The sequence below is a fragment of the Callorhinus ursinus genome, unplaced genomic scaffold, assembly GCF_003265705.2.
Source record: "Callorhinus ursinus isolate GAN/ISIS: 27379988/994484 unplaced genomic scaffold, GSC_fseal_2.0 scaffold43, whole genome shotgun sequence".
Taxonomy (NCBI): Eukaryota; Metazoa; Chordata; class Mammalia; order Carnivora; family Otariidae; genus Callorhinus; species Callorhinus ursinus.
In genome coordinates, this window is record NW_027397105.1 from 6,340,283 (window position 1) to 6,349,391 (window position 9,109).

At 44.8% G+C, this 9,109-nt stretch overlaps 1 long non-coding RNA gene and 1 pseudogene across 1 annotated transcript in view; both read left to right on the forward strand.

Annotated features, from left to right (window-relative positions):
* LOC141370704 (uncharacterized) overlaps positions 1-1,210 on the forward strand; it is a 56,204-nt gene extending 54,994 nt beyond the window's left edge. The window contains exon 4 of the long non-coding RNA XR_012374972.1: positions 926-1,210. This is a non-coding gene — a long non-coding RNA (uncharacterized lncRNA). The remainder of the gene's footprint in view (positions 1-925) is intronic.
* A 7,549-nt stretch (positions 1,211-8,759) lies between these two features.
* LOC112817343 (U6 spliceosomal RNA) lies at positions 8,760-8,860 on the forward strand (annotated as a pseudogene).
* Positions 8,861-9,109: the final 249 nt, after the last annotated feature.

The following is a 9,109-nucleotide window of genomic DNA, read 5'->3' on the forward strand; positions in this document are numbered from 1 at the left end:
GTCCTACCTTCCAGAAAGTGGTCCCTTTTCTGTTCAGAGTTGTTGCTATTCTTTTCTTAGATCTCCTGTTGAGTTCGTAGGTGTTCAGAATGGTTTGATCCCTTTCCAGCTGAATTCCTGAGACCAGATGAAATCCAGGTCTCCTAGTCCTCTGCCATCTTGCTCCGCCCCTCTCAAAAACTGAAATTTGGATAACTTACCCTAATCTCTATTATATTTTAACTACAGAGTATTTATCACTTAAAGCTATGTTGTACATAAGTTATGAAGGAGCAAACATCCATATACACATTCATAAACATACATATATAACCAATGTGGTTAGAGCACATTTTACAGATTTTTGTTTTTACCTCATTCATTTTGCTTAATTTCAAACTTTCCCTTTCAGTTTTACAAAAAGAGGACCACAATTCACACAATGAAGCTTGTTGCAAGGGAACACCATTTTGGGATACAAAACAGATCTTTACAGGTTTCTTCATTGCCCTAACTCAAGGGTTAGGCAGACTAAACAATTTCTTTCATTAACTGAAAGATTGATTCAGGCACGTCCGAAGATCTCAAACGGATCGCTGATCCATGCCAAGCAGTGGACATTATGGTGGAGCAAACGCACAGCGGCCCATTATAGCATAACTGATATATTGTAGTGGACTGCTAGCCAAGGAAGTATAAAATGAGACAGGAACGGTGATGGGGGTCTCCAGGGCACACACTGAGAGCAAGGGAGAGAGAGAGACAAAGGGGACTCCTTGGGGAGCTTTTTTCTCTTTTAAATCTTGCTTTTTGAAATTTTTTTGCATGTGTATGTGAATGTATGTCTTCCTTCTGATCATTCAAATCCATTTCTCTGTTGTTCTTCTACTGCTTGTTTTTAGAACCCAACTTCACATTACGTTTTTAATTCATTATTTCTTTACAGAGTAGCTTTTGACGCCTGTTGACGAAAGGGATCACAGGTCGTCACGTCATCGGCCGTTCCTTTTCCCTAGTACTCGCTTGTAGTGGCTTGCGCACTCCTTCGCCGGTATCTGCCGCTTGGCTATCCGCAGTTTCGCTTTCTTCGGTTTCGGTTCCCGCCCACCGGAAACAGACGATCCTCCTCCTGACGAATCTGCAGACGGTCAATAGGAGCCTAACGCTGTGTCAGGGCGCCTGTGTCGTTCGCCTGACGTCATCTCGCCAGGAAGGCCTGCTGCGTCCTCCCGGGAAGCGGGGTGAGTACGGTCCAGGGAGGTATTTTCAGAGCGACCACAGGCCTGTAATTTTTATTACCGTCTTGTTCTGAGCCTTCTATTTTATTCTTGCTATTGGTGATCTCTTACTGTGCCTGGTTTATAAAGCAGGTGTGTATGTGGAGGAAAAGACCTAGTCTGTGCGGGGCCGGGTGGCTTCAGGCGTCCGTCCCCTGGGCCGTTTGGGAACATATTCCCCCTGGGTAAGCGGGCGGTGCTGTGTTATTTTTCTTAGTTCTCCCAATAGTTAGCTATATAATGTAAATAAAATCTTTATACCTTTTTTTAAAGTTTTTTTTTTAAGATTTCTTAGAGAGAGAGAGAGAGAGAGAGAGAGCACAAGCAGGGGGAGGGGCAGAGGGAGACGCAGGCTCCCCGCTGAGCCGGGAGCCCCATGCGGGACTCGATCCCAGGACCCTGCGATCATGACCTCCCCCGAAGGCCGACTCTTAACTGGCTGAGTCACCCAGGCGCCCCTAAAGGTTTTTATTGCAGTTCTGGTTAGTTCATATAGGGTGTTATATTACTTTCAGGTGTGCAATATAGTGATTCAGCACATGCATGCATCAGCTGGTGCTCATCTAAGCTTCTTACACCTCACCTGTTCTTATCAGCTGTAGGTGGGGGAGCTCCTTGGTCACTGCGCTATCCTGGTGTTTGACATTTATTAAACAAATGCTTGTTGCTAACTTGTATTTCTTCTTCTCGGCTACAGTTCACACTCGTGGCCTTGCCTAGTGCTTTCCTTGATTAAAATACCATATCGTGTTTTTCTTTCCTGTCTAATTTATTTGTTACAAATTGTTTTCCGAGTTATTATTAACTCTTAATTTTTGGTAATTCCTGCTTCCCAGAAGTTTCAGTGTTTTCATAATCCACTCATATTTCTTAATCTCTTCCAAAGTTTCTTCTTTTAATTTTGTGCTTAGTTGTCCCGCACCTTGAGACCAGATGAGTACTTTTTTTCTGGTTGTTTGAAGGTTTCCGTATGACTCTACCACTTGAAGAATTTATTTAGAGTTACTCTTTGCCATTACAGCTCTAAATTTTCTACTGTTTTGTTATTTGAAAACTTACTCCTTGGTGATAGCTCTGATGAGAGTGTGGAGTGATCCATCTTCAAAATTCATTTTATATTTCCCAAAATATCTGTGACCAATTCAATTTCTGCACTAATAAGAAAAAAACCACGTGGTTAGGATAAAATTGTGTGACAAATTATATAGAACATCAAACTAGCTTCATCTAGCAACATTTTAGAATCTCCTGATAAAAACCTAAAACACAGGTTATATTGGACGTTAACCCCAAAATGATTTTCAACGTTTGCTGTGAAGAGAGAATGAAAATAAACCAGAGTCCAAATTAAGTCAACAACCTTCACAGATGGTTTTAAGCTAATTAAATATTTTTCTTGAAAACAACTGAAGCTAAGAGGGTAATTAATAATTATACTCCTTGATCTTCTTACTATAGCTTTAATCAGCATTTGGTTTTAGTTATAACATGTCAGAGATGGGACTCAAATGACTCTTTTTTGAACCAAATATTTTAACTAGAGGAGTGTTCCATTTAGTGCTGCCACTCAGTATCACAAAATTGCCATATTTTAAAACATCTCAAAATTTTCTTATAAAACTGCCTTAAGGGCTGGCAATACGTTCCTTTTGCTGCCCTCAGGATACTTCGAGGGAGGATATACGTTCTGGCAACAACCTAAAGAAATTTGAACTAAAGTTTTGGGAATGTGTTTGGGGGAATCACCTGATAAATAAAAAAATGAGACTATAGGGGCGCCTGGGTGGCTCAGTAGGTTAGGTGTCTGACTCTTGATCTCAGCTCAGGTCACGATCTCAGGGTCGTGAGTCAAGCCACGCATTGGGTTCTGTGCTGGGTGTGGGGCCTACTTAAAAAAAATGAGACTATTGTTCTGTCACTTACAATATTGTGGGCAGCTTCAAGTAACATAAAAATCCACTTACAATGGCTTAAAGGAAACGGATTCCTTTTTTCTGACGTATTAAGAAGTTTCCGGCTGCTGGCATGGATTTCAGCTGCTCCATGGTGTCAGTGCTGGTATTGGCTGCAATTCTTTTGTTGGTCTTTTACTCAGGGACTGCTGCCCCAGGGTCACAGGATGGCTGTGCTGTCCTCAGGCATCACTCCTATGTTTGAGGCCGGAAAAAAGCATAAGAGCAAGGAGCTAAGCCAGCGTGTTCCTCATTTAACAGGAAAACCAATGATTGCTCTGGTTTCACTGGTCACACTGCCATCCCATCTGCAAGAATGCTGGGAAAGCGGGAGATAGGCTTGTCACAACTGAATCAGACCACTTGTGACCCATACATGACCTGAATAGGAACACATTACCTTCCATAACAAAATAGGGGTTCTGATGACAGGGATGAAATGCGAATGGGGCAGGCCACCAACTGTGTCCGTTGCAAATATGAATGGTGGTAGGTTGTCTATGCAGACAGTTCCAAAAAAAAATTCCAAAGTAAACGGAGGGAACCTCTTTAGAATATTTGAAGAATGCATTGATTTGGTCATATGCGCTCTGGTACTGTGTTAAAAAACAGTAGTCCTGCCTTTGTTCATACTTTCCAATTGTTTAGTTAGTATTTTGGTCTTTTTTTATTAAATTGCATTATTCCTTAAGAAAAGGATGATATTTGTTTTTTATGCCACTGTGTACTTAGAATTCCATGTGGAAATCGTTTGTGGACACCAAGGACATGCTTATTTAATGATTAAATGGCAATCAATTGAATTTCGTGTTATTAAGTCCCTCCAGGATACAACATACTATGCTTGGGATCTTCCACATTTGTGGGCACCTACTCATGTGGTATGGGATTGCTAGGGTAATCATCCCAAATTCTAGGATGTGCCAGGATGTTCTTAGCAATACGGTTTGGCTAAAAGGGTCCCTGGATCAATGACAAAACTTTGCAATTATAGAAACCTCAGATATGCTCAAAAGCTAACTTTATTAGTGTTTTTCACCAAACAGTTTGCATCAAGAATGCAAAGCATAGTAGTTAGAGCCCTTGCACTTTATTGGAATAAGGTGATATTCAGTGTTCCTGCCTTTGACATATATTTGCACTGTGTTGTGCTCCTGCCTTTGACATATATTTGCACTGTGTTGTGCTCCCGAGTGTAAGTAACCCAGGGAGTGAAGCAGAGAAGTGGATATGCTTACAGCCAGGAAAATGAAGCTCAAGGTTGGGTAGCATGACTGTGTGTGGGAGAAGTTCCTGAGATCCTTTTCTCAGTTAATTACTGAGAAAAGAAACTAGGTGACTAGATAGTAGACACAGTAGCATGACTTCCTTGTGCTGGAGACCCTCCCTTGGCAACAGTGAGGGTTCGGAGAACGAAAGAAGTGGAAGGACCCCATGCTATAAACATCCAGAGAGTAGGTGACCAATTCAGGATTCTTTTCTTGAGAAGGATAAATAACCCAGCCTACTTTAGTGAAAACGCGAATCCGCTGGCTCACATAACCGGGGTTCAGCTGGATGCAGGGGTCCCAGCGTTGCCAGCAGCACTGATTCTCTTCATCTCTAGCTTGGTTCTGTCTTCCTGGCTGTATTGGATACCAGAGAGCTGTCGTAGATCCCGTTACCACAGGAGAAGGAAGGGCCCTGTGTTCCAGGGACAGTCAGATAGTCTGCTCAGTCTCCTCTCCCGGTCATCTCAGCATGGACAGGACTGCACACTCCTGCCCTGCACATAGACCCCAGCGGGGTCTCAGAGTGTGGGCCTCGGACCACCAGCATCTGTATCACCTGATACTGGAACTTGGAAGAAAGGAGATGGCTTGGGCCCCACCCCAGACCTACGAAATCAGAAAATCTAGGGATGGGACCCTGTGTGTGCTTTCACAAACCCTCTGGGAATTTCTGGTGCAAATTAAAGTTTGAGGACCGTTGGCTTCGGGAAACTGACTCCTGACTGCAGAAGGAGGCCTCGTTTGAGGGAGAATATATTTTCGCAGCAATAAGGGCAGTTTAGCCAAAGGTCAAGTTAGATGAACTTCTAGAATCTATCAAATGCCAGAAAAAGAGAAGAAAAATAACTGTAAGAGAGATTGCTGTGTGCCGTCTGAACATGGCTATTTTGACCCTGAAAAAATGCAAATGCATTTTTGTTCCCTTAGCACACACTCTGCAGTCCAGTAATAATGCATTGTAAACAGACCATATTAAAACAAACAGTTCTCTCTCGATCTTTTTTTTTTTTTTTCAATATTTTCTCTAAATAGTTATTTGGTAATACACATTTTTCTGTTTTGTAGAGTCCCTAAATAGCAGAGGTCTCCGTTTGGAGGAGCCAACTCATGCCTCCTAGTGCCAGAATGTTCATGGAGTTTTCGTTTTACTAAATAAAGAGTTGGAGCTAAAGTCAGCCCTGTGGTGGTACTGGGCCCTCGACCCAGTAGGAAAAATAAAGAACTAACAGTCCCTATCCCTCTGCAAACCAGAGCTGGTCATAGACCAAACGGTGCTGAGGGGGAGTCACATTCTCTGGTTTTCTGTCTTTCCTTCCAGCCATTTATCTTCACAATGCCCTTATCGATGCATTTTGCCAAACATTGGACCCACGCTTTTAACATGGGGTGATGTTGCGTTTGTTCTCACTGCACACCCCAACAAAATCCTCTAACATCAAACGTTTGCAGTGTAACACTTGCCTGGAAGGGTTAACCCTGGAAAAAGGGCCAGGGGTAACAGACACTAACAATTTTCTGATGCTGACGGTATTACTTGAAGTCAATTCGATCGGCAGCTTCCGTGATTCGTTCTTCAGATTCATCCTTATGGTAGCCTCCACAATGTCCTTGTTGACCTTTCAGCTTTCTTTGTCTTGGAAGAGGGACCACAGGCTCCCTTATGGCCCCATGGCTTTTGCTTTCTCCACCGTGTGGATTCATGGTCTGCGAGATAGAAGGGACTTTGGCAATTGATCATTTATTTATTGGTTTTCTCTAAGGCAGGCTGTGTTTAAATGCCGGGTGCCACTGAGGGTCCCAGTCGTGAAGAGGGAGACCCTCCCTCGCCATGGTTTGGAGGGCCCGTGTTACCTACCCTTGCCTCAAAGCGCCTCTCAGGGGACATTCTCTGCTGTTGGAACTCTCCCAACTCCCCCACTCCTGCCAGCCAGAGCAGTACTCCCCAAGAGTTAGTCCAGTGTTTAGCACGCAGCCTCAGGAGACAGACTATAGATATTCAGATCTCTGCCAGTTTGCCTGCAGGCTGGGCTCCTTGGGCAGGTAACTTAACCTCTCTGGTCTCCATTATAAAAGGATCATGATAACACAAGGGCGTGGTGGTGAGCGTAAAAGGAATGAGTAGACATAAACGGTGCTGAGCGCTCAGTATAAGCATTAGCTGTTGTCTGGACTTCTCAGTGGTGCTTGGGTCCCTCTGCCTCACATCCTGAGTTACAAATAGGACTCAGGCTCCCCTGCTGGATAGAAAGGGTCATCTCAAGGGCAGGGGCTATATCTGCTCATCCTTTAAGATCATCCTTTAGTAGCTAAACCTCAGTGTAGTATCTTGAGCTTAAGAGGAGCTCAAGAAATGTGTTTTGAGTTAAATTGAAGCCCCCTTGCTCCCACCCTGAGCATATTTGGCAAATTTCAGAAAAACAGGCCTCCCTGCTCCTTTCTTTCACCTAAAAGTGAAGTTCTCCAACTTAATCTGCGGATGGATCCCTGCCAGGATTCTGATTCTCCAGATTCCTTTGCAGAATCGTTCTCCGCACCACCAAAGCTGCTGGCTGCTCCCATGTCTTCCCCGTTCTCCTCCGGTCTTCTTGGGGTCCCCCAGCCAAGGCTGCCCGTAGGAACCCACCCCACCGACCAGTCCCTCAGCTGGGTTGTCTGATAAGATGTCCCCTGCCCCACGCCTGCCCATTATACCCGGGGCCTGTAACTCTGTCACCTAATGGTGGCATGTCAGGCCCTCGAGGAAACAGGTTGGAGGAAGAGCTTTTGAGTTCCTCATGTCATGCTGTGTAAGCAGCATGGTCACCTTCTTCTGTCTCTCTTTATGACCCTCTGACCCCATCCATGCTTTGGAACTCACTTTCTCATTCAGGAGCCAAAGAACAAGCAGGAGAATGAACAAAGTGCCTGACCGCTCCCCGCCCCCACCGCCCAAGATCGCTCAGCTCCTGTGTGATTGTGGCCCAGGTCGCTGGCAGCGCTCTTGCTGACGGGGAGACCAGGGGCCTGACTGCCTGGGCAGGAGAGCAGGAGTACTCCGGAGACAGAGCAGTGTGCTGTGTAAGGGGAACAGAAGAAGCCGGAAAATCCACCAGGTGACCGCTTTGATGTGTAAATGCTCATTACACATCAAACGCTTCCCTGCTGTGAGTCTGAGGAACTGGCAGAATAGGCCTGAGCAGTGGGAGGTGTATTAGTTTCTCAGGGCTGCTCTCGAAAGAGCCACCAACTGGGTGGGGGGCAGGGTGGCAGTTAAAACAACACAAATTCCTTCTCTCACAATTCTGGAGGCCCGAAGTCCGAAGTCAAGATGTCGGCAGGGCCATGCTCTCTCCAAGGCTCCAGGGGAGAATCCGTTCCCTTCTTTGTCTTAGCTTCTGGTGTCGCCGAAAATGTCCTTGGCATTCCTTGGCTTGTAGACACATCCCCTCTGTCTCTGTCTCCACCATCACATGGCGACGTCTTCCTGCGACCAGTCACATTGGATCAGGGGCCCACCATCCTTCAGGATGACCGCATCTTAACTAACGACATCTACAACAACGCTATTTCCAAATAGTGCCGCATTCTGAAATGTTGAGGGTCAGGACTTCCACATATCTCTTTTTGGGGAAACATAATTCAACCCATCAACACAAGGGGAGATGTTTTGATGTAGCTGTATGATAGGTGTTTCCATATTCATTTGGATTGGATTTATAATATCTAAAAATGAGACTGTTGGTCCCACCTGAGTAGGTTATTCAAGGGGAAGGACCTGAGATACGGAGCAGGTTTGGAGGTATCGATGGAGAAAGCATTAGCTTACTGCAGCCGCACCAAATCCAGTCCATGTCACAAACTAGATCCCTCCCTACCCAAGCTTCTGCTTTCAAATAGGGCCCATGGAAGCATAGAACCTTCCCACAGCTGGATTGAAAATCCTGTCTCTATTGTGATCTGTCGATCACTCTGTTCTCACCTTCATACATGGAGAGAAACCCACCTTCCCACGTCTCCATTTCTAGCAGGAGCTGGTTTCCGGGCAGAGGTCAAGACCTGGTGCAAGAGGCAACAACTTATGTGAAACTAGGGTCTCGTGGAATTCAGAGGTCCAGCAGTAGAGGGAAGTAGAGTCAGGTGTGCTTGGGTGAAGTGTTTCAGCAGTGACCCCAGGAGTCGGCCTTTCTCCATCTGTTGACTCTGCTTTCCCCACCCAACCTCACTGGCTTCATTTTTAATCATTTCCTCCCCAAAGGACCAAACTGTTTTCCTGACTTCTGCTACCATTGATTGGTTTTGCCTACTTTTGAAGTTTTATACTAAATTTGGGATGACACAGAGAAGATTAGCTTGGCCCCTGCACAAGGATGACACGCAAATTCGTCAAGTTTAAATAAATGAAATCATGCCATATATATTCCACGTTTAATTCCTTTGCCTACGTTATGTTGGTAGGAACCATCCGTTTTGTTACACGTGGTTGCAGTTCATTCGTTTTCAATGCTATTTGTCTGTGGTATGAATATATCACAACTCACGGTGCATCTGTCTCTTTTGCGATAGATGAACATTTTCAGTTTTTAACTATGACTGCCAGAAACTTCTGTATATTTTTTTTTTTGAGCGGGCACGTAAACACATGTATCCTAGG